The sequence below is a fragment of the Megascapheus bottae genome, chromosome 26, assembly GCF_031878675.1.
Source record: "Megascapheus bottae isolate mThoBot1 chromosome 26, mThoBot2.hap1, whole genome shotgun sequence".
Classification (NCBI taxonomy): domain Eukaryota; kingdom Metazoa; phylum Chordata; class Mammalia; order Rodentia; family Geomyidae; genus Megascapheus; species Megascapheus bottae.
This window is the reverse complement of record NC_143534.1, coordinates 11,192,677-11,213,925: the sequence shown is the minus strand read 5'-3', so window position 1 is coordinate 11,213,925 and position 21,249 is coordinate 11,192,677. Positions and strand designations below refer to the sequence as shown.

Here is a 21,249-nt window from a genome sequence, read left to right as displayed (position 1 = left end):
TGTTTCCATTTTAATTCCTAGTATCTTTTACTTGATCTCTTTCCATCTGCTTTGGTCTATATGTCGCCTCTTTATTTTGGACAGAGTTTGTTAATTTTCTCATTCTTTTGGAGAATGGGATAGTGGGATAGTCTTGACTCTAGACTTGCACTTCCTCCAGATATCCTTCAAGCAGTTGTGAACTTGATGATGCAGAGATGATCACAGATGGCTTAAACAGTTGTCAGAAAGAGAGAGGGAAGCTGGGAAGCAGGTGCGTGTCAAAAGCAGCATATCCTGCTATGTTTCAGCTGTTCATTTGGAAGGGAGAGGTCATGAAAGTGGGGGTGGTGTGGCTGGAATCTAAGGACAGAGCAGGTTGTCCTGAGTATGGATGGTAAATATCTGAGAAGGTGAACCCGAAACATTGCACAACATTTGCTGCAAATGTCTTCAGCTCCCTAACAAAGACTCTATCTTTTATCATTCATTGTATCTCTTTCCTCATAAAGTTCAAGCTTACATTATTCTTAACCTTATGGAACCAATGGTAAGGCTAGTTAGATCTTGAGTTTATGTTAAATTGTTGCAACAATGTTATCACTGGGAAAAGTTTTAAAGACCTAGTAATCATTAGCAGTTCAAATGCTGTGGGTGACATGCTTCTCTAAGCAGGGTTAATAAGCAAACCTGTTCTGGCAAGATTTAACATTAGCTGCAGGTTGGACTTCAGTTGTAAACGCAGGGTGGATGGAACAGCCTTCCTCTCCAACCAAGTCTGATACCAACACTGCTACTGTTCGGCTTTTCTACATGGGAGGAATCATTTACCATTAAGTCCAATGAAAGTGAGGGCCATAGTGAGTAATAGATCCTGGCCAAAGGGACTAAGTAACTGGGAGTAGAACAGAAGCAGAAAGCACACCTTTTTAGTTCAAACCTAGTCTTCATTCCATTATACCATGAACTTATTACACCAAATAAAAGGTAGGCAAATACATATACACATAAGTATATGTATATACATATATACTATTTATGTATATATACCCTATGTACTGTAACATATACCATATACTTACATATGTATATTCCATATATAAACTCTCCGACTATATATATGTATATGTATGGAATTACTACCAAATGGAATGACTTGGAGATTGGTAGCTGAGGTGAGCTTTGTCCACTCTGCCAACCCACAGTATTGTGAGCAAATCACTTCTTGTTTGAAGACACTAAGTTTGAGGTCATTTCTTATGTAGTAACAGACACTGGATATGGGTATTCAGGAAGAAGGCTTTAAAATGTGATTTAAACCAGGTGTAGGGGGCTCAAGACTATAATCAGGAAGCTGAGGTCTGCGGATCACAGTTCACAGCAGTCTGGGCAGATTCTATCTCTCATTAACCACCAAAAGCCAGAAGTAGAGTATGACTCCAATGCTAGCCTTAAATGAAAAAGCTTAGGGACAGCACCCAGGCCCTGAGTTCAAGCCTTAGGAATGGTTCAAAATAAGGTAAGATAAAATAAAATGTGATTCAAAGTGAAAATTTCATTTCTTTGTGAATTATTTATTACTTTTTTTTTTGATACTGGGGATTGAATCCAGGACATTGCACTTGCTAGGCAAGCACTTTGCCACTGAGCTACCTCCCAGCCCCTGATTTACTATCTTTGTTGTGTGTGTGTGTGTGTGTGTGTGTGTGCTGGTATTGGGGCTTGAACTCATTTTTCTCAAGCACCAAACTTGAGAGAAAAAGCTAAAGGACAGTGTCTAGATCTTAAGTTCAAGTCCCAGTACCAACACAAAATACATACATACATACATACCAACATAATATAACATTAAAAAAGTAAAAGGGTACCAGCTATCACAGCTAAAGGAAGGGGCTAAACCTGAGTCTGTAGGTCCCTTGCACATGCATGCTCTAAATGGAAAATTATTGAGTATGTTTTCCAGTAATTTAAGATTAGAGATTGTCAGATACCATTCAGAAGAGCATTTTCTTTGTGCTCTATTTGGAGATTCCAAGTGTGCCATTTCCTCCTGATAAACTGAGTCCAGCCACGGAAGAGAAATCTAATCACAGCTCAGTAGACTCCTACAACACCCATTTCCCTGACATTTCCCAGGGTTCTGTCCACGTTCACAATGTGGCAAGTATAGGACTTTAGACTCAGGCTGAGAGTTCAGTGTCTCCTGGTGTCCTCTTGAGAAGTCCAATTGTGCCCAGAAATGCTTATTAATTCAGCAAGCATCAATCCCAAGTCTACTATGTTTAGGAGCTGTGAGGAGTGGTGAGAATACAAACATAAATATCATCCTAATCCATAACCTTTCATTTCTCATTCCAGGATCCTTCTACAGTGGTTCCTGGGGGGGGGCACATAATTTTTTTAGGGGAGAAAGATACTAGGGATTTGAACTCAGAGCTTATGCTTGTGAGGCTGACACAATATTGTTGAGCCGTCTCTCCATCCTTCCCAAATTAAACTAGGTAGTTGATCTTACCTGAGATTTCTCTAGGATGTGTAATATTTAGTCCCAAACAATGGATTTAATAAATTAAGGTGGACCTGCTGTTTTTTTTTTTCTTCCCTGGTATCAGGTTTGAACTCAGACCTTGCTCATAGCTGTCATTCTACCTCCTTGCCTGACATTTTGCTGGGGATTTTAGAGATAGAGTCTGCAAAGTTTTTCTATCCAGGATGGCTTTGAACTATAATTCTCCAGATCTCAGCCTTCTAAGTAGCTATGATTACCAGTGTGAGCCACTGGCTTCCAGTTTAGCTTTCTGTCTTTATTTAATGAATATTTGAATTGAGCAATGCAAAGTAAATATTTGTTGTCCTTTTTTTTTTTTGCTTAAAAGAAATGTGTTAGCTGCTATTGGAGGGTAGAGTCATGACAGAATCTTGAAACAAATTCTATTTCACACTGTGGAACAGGCCACACATAACAGTTTCTTCCAAGGGTCAAGATAGGGAAAGTCTGTGATCATATGTCATGCCAATGGCTTGGCATCCCTGCCACACCCCCCCCCCCCCTCCTGCCAGACTTTATGGGGGATGAATCAGACTGACTAGCAGGTTAGTGATTTACCAGAGTAAGATTCCAGGGCATGCTTGTTCCAGTACCTGACGGGGTTACTGCTACAGGGTGACCACCATAACTAAGTGGCATAAACTAAACCTTATGCCAGTGGTGGTGGCTCACTCCTGTAAGTCTAGGATGAGATCTGAGGATTGTGGTTTGAAGCCAGCCCAGGCAGAAACATCCATGAGACTCAAATCTGCAATTAATCATCAAAAGAGAGAGAGCGGTGGCTTTAATGGCAGAGTATTAGTTTTGAGCATAAAAGATCCATTACAGCACCCAGACCCTGAGTTCAAGCTCAGGAAAAGCAGCAAATGAAGAAAATCGTTTTTGGAGATTAGATGATAGCAGGGTTGGTTTCTGGTGCTGACTGTGGATGGTTGCCTGCTCTCTGTGTCCTCAGATAGCTTTGGCTGTGTGAATGTGTGTGTGTGTGTGTGTGTGTGTGTGTGTGTGTGTGTGTGTGTGGCCTGGGCATTGTTTTGAGCTTTTGTGCTCAAGCTTAATGCTCTACCACTTGAGTCACAGCTCCACTGCCTGATTTTTTTTTTTTTAAAGCTGAGAATTGGAGATGAAACTGTGTCTCATGAAACTTTCCTGCCTGAGCTGCTGGCTTTGAACTATGGTCCTTGGATTCCAACGTCCTGAGAAGCTAGGATTACAGGCATGAACCACTGGTGCCCACCTCTATGGAAGGTTTTTAACAGCAGTAGAAGCTGAGCAGATTTCACTTAGAAAGTTCTCAGGGGCAAGAGCTGGGAAGAAGAGACCTGTGACATTGGAATCCAGGCATGGCTGAGAGGGCACAATGTGGGGACAGATCCCAGGCACAACTGTGGCAGTGCAGGTGGCTGGAGGAGGGAGGCAACTATGCATCATGCACATTGCACAGTGTGAGGCTCATGTGGACAGAGAAAGGGATGCTTAGGCTGGATTGTGGTTCAGGTTGGTGACTGGTGGAGCCATTGTTAAGAACAGAATCACAATGCAAGAGGGGAGGAAGGAAGAATGGTAGGAAAGGCTGTGAATGAAGTTCATAGATTCAGGAAAAGGCTTCTCTGTAAGGCTGGTGTCAGGTAATTCCACCCCTTAGCAGGCTTTCAGGGATGGTCATATCTTTAAATAGCTGTAAGGTTGTGTCTCACGACATGGTGTATGATAGAGAGGTTTGGAATGAATAATTTGCTTACTAAAATTCATTATTGCACAGCGCTTTTCTCTGTACTCATGACCCAAACTGTTTTAGTCAGAAAAAACTTCCCATTAAATAAACATTTAGTCATCTGTTGCCAAGAAAATTTAAAAGGGTTTGATTTAGATAATCTATCTCCCTGCAGTCCTTATTTTTACTCTGAAACAGATACGGTTTCACATGCTTTTTTCTCTGTTGTGATTCAGGTGGATGGTAATCTTAGAGTCTTTGGGTTGGCTAGAGAAGCAACTTGTAATAGATGAAGAACAACAATCAAAGGGAGTTTTTTTTTTTCCTTCTTGTTAAAGATGAAAGACTCCCTTTCTTCCTGGTGCACACATTTAAATCTTCAATTTAAGCAGAGGAATGTGAGTAAACCCCAGGTCATTGGGTTTCCACTGGTGAGTTTTCTTCCTTAAAGGATTGGAGGACAGTTCCTCTGAGTGTCACAGGCTTGGAGTGGAGGTGAGACACCTGAGTCAGAGAGAGCGAGCCAGTGAGAGAGAGAGAGAGAGAGAGAGAGAGAGAGAGAGAGAGAGAGAGAGAGAGAGAGAGAGAGAGGGAGGGAGGGAGGGAGGGAGGGAGGGAGGGAGGGAGGGAGGGAGGGAGGGAGGGAGGGAGGGAGGAAGGAGAGCAGACAGACAGACAGGCAGAGACAGGCAGACTGACACACACACACACACACACACACAGAGTTAGGGAGACAGAGAGGTAGACAGAGACAGACAGACAGACACATAGAGACAGATGCAGACAGAAAGGGAAGCGCTAAAGAAGCAGAGCAGCAGACCCACGCCAGAACATTTATCTTCGTGGGCCTCCCACTTTCCCAGTTTTTCCCTCAAGGTTATTGCCACTCTCCAGTCCCAGCAACCAACCAAGCGAAAGCGGCAGGACTGGGGTTTGCTGCCTGGCACACGCTCCCCACGCCCGGCTGGCTCCTTCCCGGGCTCGTGCAGTCCACGCGCAGACCTCAGGGGCGCCCAGCGCCGGGGGGGGCGTGCCCGGCGCCTGGGGGCGTGGCCTGGCGTGACTCAGCGGGACTCCGCCCCGCCCCCTGCCCCGCCCCCGCCCCGCCCCCTGCCCCGCCCCGCCGCTTAATTCGGACGCGCGGGGCCGCGGGGTGTGAGAGCCGCCCCGAGCCGGACGCGCTTCCAGCCCGGCCTTCTTCTCCTCCTCCGCCGCCGCCGCCGTCGAAGCCTCCTCGTCGCCTCAGGCCACCGCCAGGCAGTCGGACCGGTGCGTGCCGCTGCGGGCACCCGGAGCGAACCGAGGAGCGAGCCGCGCGCCTTTGTGCGAGGAGGTAGGCTGGCCCCGCACTTTCTTCACACACAAAGACGCGGGGCTGGTGCCGGCCGTCCGCGGGGACCCGGCGTGGCGGCGGCGGCGGCGGCCTGCCCGACCCCCGCTGCGGGGCCCTCCGGGGGGCGCGGCCGGCGGAGCCGCTCGCGGCTCGGGGCGGGGGTTCGCGTGCGCATGGCGGAGCGGGGGGAAGCTCGGGTCGCCCCGCGCCGCGCCTGGGGCGGGGAGAGGGGCCTGGCGGGGCCCAGGCGGTGGTCCGGGCCGGGGGGCGCCGGGAGGAAGGGGGAGCCCGTGCCGTTGGCTGCGGGGCTCAGTTCCGGCTCCAGCCCTGCATTTGGGGGAGCCCGACCCTGGCGGGAGCCCGTGCGCGCCCCGCGTGCTCCCCGGTCCTCGGCGCCGGCCCGCCCGCCCTCCCGCCGGGGCTGCGCTGCGGGGCGGCCGGACCCGGGTCAGCGGCCCGCCGCCAGTCCCCACGCCTGGCAGACAAAGGCAGTGTCGCTAGGCTTCGCCTCCCCCTGACTGAAAGGTTTCTGTTCTGCAAGTTAACTTTTCCGATTTCGATTCTTGCACACAAGAAGTCCTCACGTTTTCTTCGGGTCGTCGTCCCCGGATTCCAAACGTCTTCAACCCCTCGGAGCGATCTCCTCCTCCCCGGCTCCCGAAGCATCCTCGAATCACTCCGAGGTGGCCTGGTGCCCAGGGCCGAGTTTTGACATGCAGCGGGGGATGGTGTCAGCCCCTTGTGAAACCCGAGGAGGAAGCCTGTTACCAGGATGAAGTGCGGGGAGGAGTAGTTCTGCCCATCCTTTCTCTACAAGATTTTCATCAAGGACAACCAAGCAAGTTATTGGATTAGAATGGGTGTGACAGTGAAGGGACGGAAAGGACAAGGGAGTGAGGCCTGTTAGCCAGGAACCTCAGGTTGATTACCTCAAGTCTAACAGGGTTCCTGGCTAGACAGGTCCTTCAGCTTCTTCCTCTAGTTCCCCCTCCATCACGTTGAACTGTCCAAGTTGCATGGAGTTAAGATAGTGTCTAGGGAAGATGCCTTAGAGTAGGTAGCAAGTGTAAAAGTTTTAATTCAGAAGTTGTATGCATCTAGGAAGAATTGGCAGAACCTAGAAAGGAGATTATGTGGCTGCCACCCAAATACATGGGAAAGATAAAGGCATTTTTCCTTTTGGGGCAACGAGTGTGTGTGTGTGTGCAAGTAAGTGTAAGAACATACTAAATGAACACATTAGTACTTCCTAACCTTGATTAGTTATATTGGTCTAAGATACAATATTTAATAAGCATCGTTCAGTATCAGGCTGCCACTCTCTCACAAGATTAAACCAGCAAGTTGTTCTGGAAAATGTTTTCTTACAGTCTTGCATATAACCACCTATACCACCCAAACAGAAGGAAGAGGGAACATTCAGGGAAAATAATATAATTTCTACTTGACTTCTAAGAGTGGGCTGACTCCATACCTTTATGAACTGTAATTTTTGGATTTCAATAGTAGTTTAGGGCTGACTTAAAAAAGAGAGAAAAAAAATATGTAGAGCTCTGTTTTTAGAACAAGAGACTTTGCATGAAAAGTGAAAACTTAAGTTTCCCACTGGTGAGTGAATATTCATTAGCGAGTGAATAGTATTGAGTGTGTGTGCTATGTATGTATGTGGGGAGTAGAGTCATCCAAACTTATAATTGGCCACTGTACACTTCTGCCATTTCCTACTTTTATTTTTCCCTTGTAAAAATCTTGGACATAGGAATCTCTTCATATGCAAGTAAAGAGGCCTTTGATAAGACCATTTAGAAGTAGGTTGGTCATGAGGATGATGGTATATTTTTTGAAGTTAGAAGAAGTTAAAAGAAGGAAGTTGTGGTTGTGTGCTACCAGGCAGTGCATTTTATTTATTTATTTATTTATTTATTTATTTATTTTGCTGTTCCCATGCTCTGGGAATCCCGCATCTGTAGTTTGGGGTTCCTTAAGTCTGCACACATGCTTAAAGTAGTTAAGATATGGTAGTGACCTCTAAGTGAAGGGCGGAGTATGTGTGGTTGCTGTGGAGACTGGGATTCCTAAGGAGGCCTCGTACCGTTTTATGTAATAAAGTCAGAGGAGGACAATATGTTAGAAATGAATTTTACAGCTTGGGGGGCAGGGGACCCAGAATGGGAGAAAAAAAACGAGGGAGGGGAGTAACAGTGTTCAGCAAAAAATGTACTCATTACCTAACGATGTACCTGTAACCCCTCTGTACATCACCTTAACAATAAAACCAAATTAAAAATAAAGTCAGAGGAACTCAAGAGGAAACATCAGCATCTTAACCATTACTTTTGAACCCTCCTGGGTGCCTTAGACAATATAAACAGCAAAGCCTGGCTGGACCTTAGGTCAGAACTCAGCAGCTCTGCTTTTCAGTTCTGTTGCCATAGGGGAGGAAGTAAAGTGATGGCTAGCCCAGTGTTAGGCACATTCTGTGGCTGGTGTGATGGCCAGTCTTCTAACTAAGGGACTGCAGATTTCATTCCTGGAATTAAAAGCAGACTTTTAAGCTGGTGTTTAAAAGTTTGTGTCAGGCATCCAACGGTTCCATCCAGTGTCCCTCTTCCCCTCCCCCCTCACCACATTGTTCTACCTTCTTCCATGCTGGACCTTCAGAGATTATAAGAAATGTGAGGCCAGCCTCTCCCACTCCCTGCACAAAAATCAGGCTTGTAGTTCTACTTGCTCAGGAGGTAGAGGTATGAGGCCAGCTGGGCAAAAAGAAAAAAGAAAATCTGGGTCAATGTCTGGGAGTAATGACACAAGCCTGTCATCCTAGCGACATAGGGAAGTACAAATAGGAGAATCAAAGATCAGACCGGCCTGTGCATAAAAGCAAGACTGGGGATGGAGATGTGGCTCAGGGGTAGAGTGCTTGCCTAGCATGCATGAAGTTCTGGGTTTGATTCCTCAGTACCTCATATGCAGAAAAAAAAATTTCATGTAGCGCTGTGGCTCAAGGGTAGAGTGCTAGCCTTGAGCTAAAGAAGCTCAGGGACAGTGCCCAGGTCCTGAGTTCAAGTCCCAGGACTGGCCAAAAAAAAAAAAAAGAGGTAAAAAGACTATATTGTCAAAATAACTGCACAAGGGGCTAATGGTGTAGCCCAAGTGGTAGAGTACTTGCTTAACAAACTCAAGACCCTGAGTTCATACTCCACTTCTGCCCCCTTGCCTTTCCCTCTTACCCCCCAAAAGAGAGCTTGGAGTGAGAATCTATGTATTCTGAGCTTGCCGAATTTTGGCCTGACCCAGTGATAATTCCTCTGCATTTCCTGTGTCGTTCCCTTGTCTAATCTTGGCTTGTTTCCGTTTTCCATTTCGAAGCAAAGCATTTTTCTCTCGTTTTCCTTTCTAATTCAAAAATGCCGGATCTTTTCTGTTTGAATGTTTTCTCACCAAGAACTTAGGGAATGTGTGGAAAAGGAAAGGGTCCTTACATCCACCTCACGTTGTTGATTATCAGTTAAAGAAAATTACTTGACAGGCTGACATAGGTTAAAATTTAGTCCTGGTGAATGGGGAAGCTTTGCGCTTCAGTTAACAGGTGTTTATGGGTAAAACTGGGTTGGCTGTAGTTAACCAGAGTCCTCATTCTCATGGGGGTGATATTTTAGGAATGGCACAAAATTATACAAAATGGTTTAATTACAGTTATGAAGAGTGAAGAATGAAAGGTAGAGCCTGCGTATGAAGGTGTCTGGGAGAGAACACAGCCAAGGATAGGCAAGGGTTTCTGACCAAGTAAGGAGCCGGGTGGGGCTGAGGTGTGGAAGGGATTGCACTTGAGTTGCCCAGGGCTGATCAGTTAAGAGGTGATGTTAGGAGTCTGGCTGAATGAATGTGGCTAACTGCTCAATTTTGTCTAGAATTTGGCTGAGGGCTAGGGATACTTCCTAGTGCAGAACTGAGGAGCAGCCGAGAGACTTGACTTGCTTCAGGAAAGCCTCAGGGACTTGGCCCTGGGAAGCCTTTGGGGTGGGGCTATACTGTCCTGAGGTAGCAGAACTCCATGAGTGAGGACTGGTGTTAGATGGGCATTATCCAACCCCAGCCGTACCCCATGGAGGTTCTGTTACAAATGAGAAGACCATTCAGGGACTTGTGGGAAAAGAGAACTTGTTTGAGAGTATCTTCAAACACAGGTGGACTGTGGTAAGAAAGAGGTGGAGAGATTCAGGAAGAGGAAGAAGTGTGGCTGTTTCGTGAGGGGAAACTTGTGGATGGTGCAATTTCACCAAAGATGTCACATACAGTGAGAAAGAGTGATTGGAAAGCAAGGATGTATGAGGTCCGTGCTTTGGAGAGAGAGAGAGAGAGGGAGAGGGAGAGGGAGAGGGAGAGAGAAAATGTGTGTGTGTTGTGTGTGTTGTGTGTTTCCGTGTGTGTACACACACATGCTTTTGTGTGGAGGTCACAGGAGATGTAGATTGGTGATAATAATGTTCCCTCTGCACAGCAAAGCTTGCAGTTCCTGGTGATGGCGGCAAGCTCTGGGGTGGAAGAAAGGCCCTCATGAGAGGCCAGGCCCAGCAGGGACTCCAGGTAACTGAGCAGTGCTGTTCTTTGTGGTAATGAGATGCCACAGTCTGTAGATGGGAAATGCTTAGCCATGGTGACCTTCTTAATTAAGTTGTTGTCAAGTCTCCTCCAGACCCACAGTACAAAGAAAGCAGGTAGCAGACCAGCTTTCCCCATCTTAGCCTACAGGGGTTTGAAGGATTTTGTCTCCTCTTTTTTTTCTTGTCTACTTCTGTGGTCTGCATCAACATAAGTTATGTAGGGGCATCTGCGGCCCTGTTTGGATGCAGTTGTCGGCTGTGAATTGGGACTAGGTTCTGAATATGGTAGTGGAAGTTCTCAAGCTTCAAGCCACGGATGCCTATATTAGAAAGAAGCCAGTTTCCAGCTTTGTGAGTTCTGCAGGCCCGTAACCTCCGTGAGCTTTGGCTTCCTCATATGTAAGATGAATGTGGTGATCATCAATCACTGACCTTCCATGGCATGGAAGGTCAGATTTTGAGGTTGTGAAGTCACGGATTCATGGTCCATGAGACTTGGCAGGTGATGTGTCAGTGCTCACAGCCTTTAAAATGGTAAGAACACGTAACCCAAGAGCTCTCCACCTAACAAAAGTGCACGTGTACACTAATGGTAAGTGTGCATTATTGTTGTTCAGTGTGGATCAGCAGATCTCTAGAGATTGTACATCTTGTTTGGCTGAAACTTCGCGTCTGTTGATTGTTAACTCCCATTTCCTCTCATCTCAGTCACTGACATCCACCATTGCACTCTCTGTGTCTATGAGTTTAACGGTTCATGTGGTATTTGTTCTTTTGAGACTGGCTTCCTGCACTCAGTATAATGCCTTCAAATTCATCCATGTGGTTGCCTACTGCAGGATTTTCTGCTTTTGTAAGGCTGAATTGTATTCCATATAAGTGGCCATATATGCCACTTCTTATTGGATCCATGCATTCATCCTGAGGAGAATCAGCTGTATTGTCTGAAGCATCCTCCTGCAAAGGGCCCGTCCTGCTATGGAATAAGTAATGGGCAGTCAGATGTACAGGCTGACCTTGGAATCAGAGCTCATGTACTCTTACCTGTGAAGTGCAGTGATAATAGTGGTAGCAACTATAGTAATGACATGATTCTCACCAGCTAAGAGTTTTTAATCTTACATAACAGTGTATTAAGTACTTTGTGAAATTTATTCATTCATTTAGCAAATACTGGAGGAATGCTACAGTTACTGGATGGAACTGGTAGATGCTTGACACATTTGTTAGCTTACATTAATTATGGGGAGATTTCATTGTGAAATATCCACACATTTACCATGTATTCCAGTGAATCTTCACCCATTTGTCACTCTCTCTGTCTCCCTTCCCCGTATAGGTTCAGGACAGTGTATTGTTCTATTTTCATAGTTGTAAATAATCCATTTTCACAGTAGTCATTCTCCTTCATCCTCCTTGTTAGCTCAGCCTCATCTTGTGAACACCCTTCTCTGGCAGAGTCAATTCCCAGCCCCAAATACTTCCATCCTTGACATAATGAACTATTAGGACTTGCTAATGATTTGGAGCTGATATTGGAGAGGGAGGGGTGGTGGGGGGGGAGAGAGAGAGAGAGAGAGAGAGAGAGAGAGAGAGAGAGAGAGAAGAGAGAGGGGGGAGGGAGGAGGGGAGAGGGAGGGAGGAGGGAGAAAGGGAAAGAAAGAGAGGAGGAGAGGGGGAGAGAGGGAGAGAGGAAGAGGAGGAGAAAGAGAGTGAGAATCATGAGGGATACTGACACTTTTGGCCTGAGCCAGTGGGTGAATTGAGGGATGATGCCATTTACTGGAATGAGAAAGCAGGCTGAAAAAAAGTCTATATAATTGCATAATAGTCTCTGAAATTACTATTGTTTTATTCCTGTTTCACAGATGAAAACCAAGGGTTGGAGAAGTAAAAAAAAAATTACCTTGGAAGCAGCTGAGTCAAGATTAGAGCCCAAGTCTGATTTCCTGCTTGCCCCTCGCAGTTCCTCTCATGTTGCCATGCTCTAAATATTGGGATTTATGAGGATGCCAGATTAATGAGAAATGGTCTGGAAGCACACTTAGGAAATGTATCTGGCTTTGCCTTGGGTTCAGTGCACACTCTTGTGATTTCATGAGTATGTAAGACAGCACAGCTGATTTCACAGTTTCTATTTCCATCCTCAGGCCACCACTGATCTTTTTCTTGTCTCTAGAATTTTGCCTTTTCCAGAAATTGCATGCAAATGTAGAATTTTGCCTTTTCCAGAAATTTCATGCAAATATAATGGCTCTTAGTGTCTGGATTTGTTCATTTAAATGTTTTTGAGGTTCTCTGTTGTTTCATAGCACATCTGCTTTTGAGCAGCATTCTTGGACTTTCTCAGAAGGAAGTACCCTGTACTGATGGGAGAAACATCTAATAGACTGTCTTAACAGGGTAATAAAATAATGCACTTCAGCCCGGAGTTTGGCCTAGTGGTAGAGTGCTTGCCTAGCATGCACCAAGACCTGGGTTCAATTCCTCACTACCACATTCATAGAAAAAAGTGCTTGAGCTCTAGCTTTGAGAAAGTCCAAGGACAGTGCTCAGGCCCTGAGCACAAGCCCAGGGCTGGCAAAAAAATAATTGTACTTACTGATCATTTATTAATCCTAGTTTTAGTTACGCTTATTTTTTGTGATCTTTCAGGTAATTATATGTGGGAGATGTCATGATTAGTGTTTAATAAATGAGGAAACTAAAGAGTAATGAAATTAAAAATCTTGTCTAGAGTTTCACAAGCTAAGATGAGAATGGGGACTTGTCTTTATAGAAGTTTCTGTGGACCATTTTTCTGTATTCCCCTAACTGTATTGGACATTTTAGCTTAAGAGAGGGCTGGGATTCCAATTAGAATAATGAACTTTCCAGATAAATCTAAAGTTGTAGTTTTGCATCTAAATCTAAAGGAGAATATTTGGCCTGATTTTTAATTTTTTTGCAGACCAACCATAGGAAAATGAGAGTATGTTAAAGTGATACATTTGTGAAGTGATCTTCTTAAGTATAGCATCAGAATGGTACTAAATTGAAAACATAGGCTCTTTTTTTTTTTTTGTACAAAGTATCCCAAGGATATTTATTACCTTACTATTAATGGATGAAGTTTAATTTGGCATTATGTGTTTTTCAGGTTGATTATATGTGCTAACACATTTCTCCCTTTATTAACCTATTCTGCTTTTAAACTGTTTTTTTCCTAGTCCGTATTGGAACATTTCCAATTCCATATTACCAGGGACTTTTTGATGTATTGTACGATTTCTGAAAACTTAAAAAGATTTTAAATAGCGTCTATAAGTAGCTTGTAAGAGCTAATTATGCAATTTTAGCCATAATAAGTAATACATTTTTTTGAATAAAGACTTTACACCTGGATTCTACTCAGTTTCTGGTAAGATACTTTTTTTTTTTTTTTTTTAAGATAGTTTTTACTAGGACTAAATTTTCTGCACTTTTGGCATAGAGGAAGTTTGTTTTAAATACTTCTAAATTACAATCCTTGATGTACTTCCTGCTTTATATTTACAGCTGAAATATGTGAGTCTACTAGGATTGTTTTCTTTCTTCTTCTTTTTTTTTTTTCCAGTCCTGGGCTTGAGCTCAGGGCCTGAGCACTGTCCTTGGACTTTCTCAAGGCTAGAACTCAACCACTTGAGCCTCAGCACCACTTCCGGCTTTTTTCTACGTATGTGGTACCGAGGAATTGAACCTGGGTCTTCGTGCATGCTAGGCAAGCACTCTACCAACTAGGTCAAACTCCCGGCCTTCTTTCTTCTTTTTAATTTTTGTTTTTTGTTGGTCGTGGGGCTTGTGAACTTAGGGCCTGGGTGCTATCCTCTAGAGATTTATCACTTTGAGCTATAGCACTGCTTCTCCAGGATTGTTTTATTTACTTCACTATGCTAGAATTGCTAAGCAGCTTGCACCTACATTCTGGAACATATTTCACGCATGTGCTTCATGGTAAGCCATAGCACATAGCCATCTCATTTACAAAACTGACTATATCCGCTTCAGAATAATCGTTGGTGGCAGGAAAGCACACTCTCTGCTAACATCACTTGAAAATAGAGAGAAATTATTCCTTATTCATAGGCGATTCATTCGGTAATCTTCTGTAAACTCACACCCTCCTCTGACATGTGTCACTGTAGTAACTAGCCCATGCTGGGGTTTTGCACAGCTGTCACAGGATTGAATGTGGGACGAGGCCTCATGAGACAGAATCCTGAGCCACAAGGCTGCTGAGTTACCGTGGGCCCAAAGTTCTTGAGTGCACACTGCGATTCGAGCTCTCTTCACTTCACTTCGAACTTAATGTACTTTGCGTTGTCTTTTTCCTACTGGCCCCCATATACTGGCACTTGTCACCACAAGAGTAGAAACAAGTACAAGAAACCGTTGGCTGGTTACTAGGTTGGTGGTGATTATTTTATTGAAAGGAAGAATAATGTTTGAAATTCTGCCATCCTGAAATAACTGTCTTTGTGTGTGTGTGTGTGTGTGTGTGTGTATGTAAGATCAATTCAAACTAATAGGAAGTCTCTACAATATTGAACATTAAAAAAGTAATTATTCATAAACAAAAGTATAGGCATTTATGTAAATGGATGCAAATTGCCCCTGCCAACTGCTGTTTTCTTCATTTTGACTTCTGTGGCTGAGCAGCTTCTTCTGATTGAATAAATATATGTTTCCTTTTCCAAATAAATATGAGATGATATTTCTATAAATAAATATATAGGGATAAATACTCCATTTCCTTCCATAATTGTGGAATAATGCTTCTCCTAACATGTTGGGCACAGGATTTTGCTCGTGTGTGTTGATCAGTTCTGTCATGGATGCACTAGGAGAAGTAGGAACTTCATGCTAGGTAGGCCTGTGGGGACTGATACCTCTTTTACTCTGGTGAACTGGAGTTCTTCCATCTCTGCCCCGTGACTTTGAAGCAGGCCATGCAGTTTGAAGTGTGAGCACAGTGCTTGACCCAGGTGTTAACAAATGTTAGTGCCTTTCCTGTATGTATGGCCTCCAAGATTGTGTCTTGATGTGATTTATATGCGATTTGCAGATAAAATTCTTACATGGAATAAGATTTTCCATTACTTTAGGATGCAGAGAGGTTTGGTGAGTACCTGTTTTACAGGTACATCCTTATGGCCTTCCTGAAGTGTTGGGCCAGTTTTGTAAGCAGTGGTAGAAAGTGGACATGGGCAGGGAAAGAGTAGGACATCTCAAACTGGAGCTCTGGTCTAATCAGAGAGTGGAGCAGACACCTTTGTATGCCTAGCTGTTAAGGCTGCTATAGAAAATGTCTGGGTGGTTTAAACAACCAGCATCTATTTCTTATTATGGAAGTTAAGAACTTCAAGATTGGGGTTGTGGCAAGTGTACTGTCTGAGCAGGGTTTTCTAACTAGTCTGTGGATGGTCTTGTGAGGATATAGCAAGAGATAGACCAGCTCTCCCCTGTCTCCTGGTTTATAGGCACTAAGCTTACTTATGAAGGCTGTACTTTTAGGGCTTTGTTATCTCTCCAGCTTCCAGATTCTGTTGCATTGGGTGTTAGAGTGTAAGTACATGAATTTGGAGGAGACAAACATCTCTTCACCATAGTTATTTTGGATCTCTGCTACAGGCAAGATTATCAGGAGCAAAAAAGTGCACTGTAGAGAAGGTGGGTCTGCAATTGGCAGAGGACAGACGCAGAAGAAAGGAGAATGGGAGTGATGAAGGGAGGATGAAGGTGAAGGTGAAGATCCTAACTCAGAACATAGGAATTGGTATGGAGGTCTCAAAACCCAGGAGTGGATGGTGATGCTGAATAGATGTGCGTGTCCAGTAGATTCATTGCTTTTTGAGTTCCTGTTAATGCACAAATTGAATGCTGGGTGAAGGCAGGCTACGCCCTCAACCAAGGGGGATCTAAGATAGCAGGAGTGAAGGAAGCTTTATGTACGTGGAAAGCACATCCATTAGTTTGTTGTGAATGAGCTGGGCCTGAGTGTAATTACTAGTACAGCTTCTACCCTCAAAAGCAGTCACCCTACATGCATTTGATTGGTGGTAGAGAAGTACTTGTTTCCTCTTATGAATGGCATCTTGCCTGAAGGTTTGATTCACAGGACAGTCCGTGGTGAGTGCATGATTTACTCTTGGAGGGACCTGGCTGTTCCCTTGGTTTACTCTTGGTGTGAACTCTAAAGAGTATTCTGCATTGAATTTCCAGAGCTCTCTTCTCTTGGTTTATGTCTTAAACGATTCTCTTATTCAGCTAATATGGTAAACATCAGTCCATTGCACAGGGAAGTGTCTGGTATTTTGCCTCTTTCTCGGAGAGGTAGTTTCTTCTCACAGGGGCTCCTCTTTGCACAGTAGCCTCCTTGAATTTTTGGTGACAGGGACTGGTGAGAGAAGCAGGGGGGAAGAGAGGGAAGAGGAGCCTTGCTTTCTTGTGATCATGGTAACAAGTGGTTTACGCAGTTATTTTTCAAAGGTCCAGAAAATGAGTGAGGGAGTAGAGGTCTAAGTGATTCGGCCGGTGTTGTGGGTGCATCACTATGCAGAGAACCACTCCTGAGTTTCTTATTTTGCCTTGAGAAGGAAGAGTGACTGGGTATGAGCATCTACAGGTGTCATCATCAATGGAGACTCCCTTTTTTCATGGTGAAATGGAATAAGACTGGACCTTGGCTGCTGTGGATGACAGCATCACTCTCAGCCAGAAAGTGTTTTCCTTCTTGGTCTGTTCCTGAGGTCACTGGATTATGTGCTGCAGTTTCCATGTCTGGTTGGGACCCCTGAGGCCAGGGACATCTTTAATCTGTGTGTCTACAGTGTGTCCTTCAGGCAGTAAGTGCTTCTTCCTCAGTAACCTCTGCCATTCTGGGTCAGAATGACCCCAGCCCACTGATGGGATTCTGACCTGGCATTTCTCTGTTCATGTCCATGGGGCTGGGTAGGTATCATAAAGTCCTACCTTGCTTGACCCTTTCGGCCTGTCTTCCTTACACACTCTTCCACTGACCTGTGGGGTATTAAAGAGTGCCATTTAAAAAAGCAGTGTTTGCTTCGTTGTTAGTCCTTCATTTTTGGAAGGTAAATCCCTTTTTTCCTAGTGGCTTGTGTTGAAATAAATACATAAAGGCTGGCAAATCCCTTAAGGATGGTTCCTCTAACCCTGCCTCACAGGTAGCTGGGCACTCTCAGCAGGACCAGTGGGTAGACTTGGGTTTCTTTTCCTTTGCCTTTCACCCTTTCTTCTAGTGCAAACTTCTTCCGTTTCACGGAGCCACAGTTAGCAAGTCATGCCTAGGTTAGTTGGGCCAAGCCAGTTCTTCTCTGTCTCCACCCATCCTATCTTTATAATTTGGGTGGAGTGGTGTGTCCGGCCACAGCTTCCGTGCCTCATTCTACAGAAACAGCTAGGCCACTTGCTTGTGATCATCCATAGATTAAAGTAGACAAATAACGTAGACAAAAGGAAGCCGGTGAGAGGCTGGTGTGTGCTTGGGAAAGTGAGCTTGCATCCTGTTTTCAGAGTTCTGTGGATTGTGCTACATTTCATGTCAGTTGTCACTAGTGGGCAGAGGATAGATCCCTGTAGTTTATTTAGTTCTGGGTTATGTATTTCTCCCTAAAGGGTCCACAGACTGGTGATGAATCTTCCTTCTCATTCTCTTCTTTTTTGGTACTATAGTTATTGGGGTTTGAACTCAGAGCTTCACACTTCTGGTTTAGTTATTATTATTATTATTATTATTATTATTATTATTTTTGGATAGGGTCTTGCTTTTTTGCTGAGGGCTGGCCTCAGGCTACAATCCACTTACCTTTCTCTATCCCTCCCTAGTTACTGGGATACTGGCATCCACCCTACTTCCTACTTACTTGTCGATATAGGATCTTACTAAGTTTTTACCTTCTTCTGGCCTCAAACTTTGATCCTCTTGATCTCTGCCTGAGATTACAGATGTGAACCAGGGCACCTGCATTTGTTCCACTTCCTACCTTCCTTTTCGCTCCCTCTCCTCCCTCCCTTCTCTCCTTCATGTGCTGATAATTGAACACGTGACCTGGAGATTGCTAGACAAATATTCTACCAGTTGAGCCACATCCAGTCAGCAGTTCCTTTGAATTAAGAAATAGTATGATTTTGACAGGCACGGAAATTTTAGACTCCTGGCCCACTTTTAGGCCTGCAGTTTTCTAACTATGCCTGGTAAGTGACTTACCTGCTTAAGTTTGTTTCTTCAGTAGTAAAATGAAGTGATTATAGTGCCTCTCCCTTTAAGTTTTATGTTAATACAGTTACTGCATTAGCATTAGAGTGCCCACACAGAGCAAGTGCTCAATAAAACTGTGTGTCAGTCATTCTATTCTATGTATACTTATGTAAATAGAACTAGGGGACTTGAGACTGGTGGGGATGGAAAGGATGGAAGATGATAGGTGGGGTGACATCATTAAGATGTACCATACATATAAATGGAATATTAAATTGAAATCTCTTTGTACAACTGCTCGAAGACAATAAAAAAGGAAGGAAAATCATGAATGTTACCGATGGCATAGAGTGAAAGCTCTGCATACTGTTTTTAGAACTGTTACTTCTCTCATAGCTGTATGTTCACAGTCAGTTTTCTGGTCATGGTCAGAGTGAGTTATGCATGCATTTAGGGAACAGAAAACAGTGGCATTTGAAGTTACGGATATCTCTGAAAACCGGGGTCCCTTTAGTAACTTGTGCCAATAGGAAGATGATAATATTCTCAGTAGTTGTACCACTACAACCAAGAGGGTTAACTGTTGAATGTTAACTAAGAATGTGACCACAGTCTGCTAGAATTGAAGTTGTCAGCCTGTGCATGCATCCACATGGCCTGTATCTAGAAACTAAATAGTGAGTTTGAAACACTCTGAGACGTAGAGGTCCCCTAGGAACATCCGGAGGACCTGCGAAGGCTGTGGCAGGGAATGGCTTTAGATAGCTCTGACAATTAACTTTTAGCTGCTTGGAACTCTGAGACTTAGTCAGCTGCTAGTTCAAGTAGAGGGAAGAGTTCAGGCTGGGATTATCCCTGCTCCCTCCCCGTACTGTGCATCAGCCCCCAAAATAGTCATGCATTTGCCTGCCCAAGACCTTTGGGTCTTTCCTGCTTTTTCTCTGGGAAAGTTCTTTATGCAGCTAAACTGAGGCCTCTCAGGCCACCTGTGTGAAGATCTGCTCTGCCCTCTTATCCTCTTATACTGGTTTATTTTTTTCCCCAACATTCCTTCTTCCCAGTGCACTGCAGACACACACACACACACACACACACACACACACACACACTTTTATGCACACACATGCATACATATATATATATACACACATGCCTGTGTGCTCTTTGTTTATAGTCGAGCCTTCTTCCATTGTCACAACACCATAAATTCTACCAATAAGATTATCACCAGAGGCTGGTGAGGGTTTTTGACATTTCCCTCTAAAAGTAAAAGTACTTAGGATCCTTTACTTCCATTGTATTATAAGAATTTCTGGACAAGTCATAATGGTAAGAAAACCTAGCAGAGCTTTAGTGAGTGAGTAAGCAAGCAGGCAAGCAGAGAAGCAGACACACAGACAAGCAGAAAGGTGGGGGAACATAAACAGTGTGGATGCTCTCAGATCTTTTTGACAACAGGGGCATTTTTATGATAAAATGAGGAGGGGGGGTTCTAACTTCAAAGTTGTGCAAAGAGAGCTGTTTTTTTCCGTGCCCTAACTGCTCCTGGTGTTACACTTTCTGAGTTCCTGGACATTCTATGCATTCCTTCCAGGTAAGAATGCATCCTACCATAAAACAGATGCATATCCTTGATAATGAGGAAGGTGTCCTGTTGTGTCATTTAGAAGCAAGGTCAGTGCTCTCTGTGTTTCTTAATCCTTGCTTCTGATTATCCTGCCTCATTCTTGCCTAAAATGACTTTCATCCCTTAATATCTCTTGTACTTACTTTAAGCCTAAGTGGTTTTATGAATTCCTGGCAACTGTTTACCATGCCTGATTTTCCCTAATCTACCCTGTCTCAAGTCCCGTATTTGTCCTGTCTAGAAAGAGACCTGGTGTTGCACTTGCTGACTGGAAGTTGTTCTTGCCCTCCCTAGAGCAGTGCAGAGCAAATATTCTTCAGGGCTTAACATGCAGGGCTAGCTGAATTGTCTGTCTATTCAATAGTAGGCAGAAGGAACTAATATTTGGGAAGGAAATTCTGCAGAATTCATTATTTTGAAGTCCATCTTGAGATGAAATTAGGGTTGTGGGAGTCTAGGAGAATCTGGTTAGCATTTCTTCTCAGTGAACTAAAAGGCACCAAGGCCGGTGAGTTAAAGGCCAGGCACAGCTCCCTGCCTTGATCTTTAACAGTTAAAAAAAAAAATAGAAAATAGCTACATGTCCCTACACTTGCGTTTGGCACAAGTGAATAAAAGACATTGTCTATCCTATTGCTTATTGGTCTAATCTACAGTTGCATGTGGGCAGCTGCCTTTACACTGCTTTTCCCTGATGGGTCTTCTTTCCCTTGCCAAAGTCGGCTGCTATTTTTTTTTTTCTGAGAATGTAAAATATGTAATCTTTTTTTTTTTTTTTTTGGCCTTGATCACCAGGAAACTTAAAGCTACATTTAATACTCAGATCTGGAAGTTATATCAGTCTTAATGAGTCTTGCTGGTTCTTAATGAGTTTTGCTGGTTCTTTTCTTTCTTTTTTGGCTAGATACAAATATTTCTTTTAAAATAAGCACACATAGCTGTTTCTTATGTTGGGTACTCAGCCTTCTAATTCTTCCCCTCCTTTTTTGCATAGTTTCATATATGGTTTTTATTATTGGACACCCTAAGTCTTCTGTGGAAATAAACACAATGATAGTTTTATTTCTCACATGCCCTCATGTCCTACTATTAGTTTTCTTTTGATTTATTTTATTTTTGTGGTGCTGAGGTTTTTAACACAGCTTCATGCAAGAGCTTTACTATTTGAGCTGTGTCTTAGCCATTTTTACTTTAGTTGTATTTTGGAT

General features: G+C 43.9%; 1 protein-coding gene across 5 annotated transcripts in view; it reads left to right on the top strand.

Annotated features, from left to right (window-relative positions):
• The window catches only part of Fam107b (family with sequence similarity 107 member B), a 167,585-nt gene that overhangs the window by 106,357 nt on the left and 39,979 nt on the right, over positions 1 to 21,249 (top strand). Inside the window, exon 1 of one of the 5 annotated variants that reach the window (XM_090318930.1) lies at positions 5,398 to 5,574. The exons of the other annotated variants lie outside the window; for them this stretch is intronic. The gene's annotated coding sequence lies outside the window, so the exon portion shown is untranslated. Of the gene's footprint in view, positions 1 to 5,397; positions 5,575 to 21,249 lie in introns of those variants that run through there. 5 annotated transcript variants of the gene reach the window in all.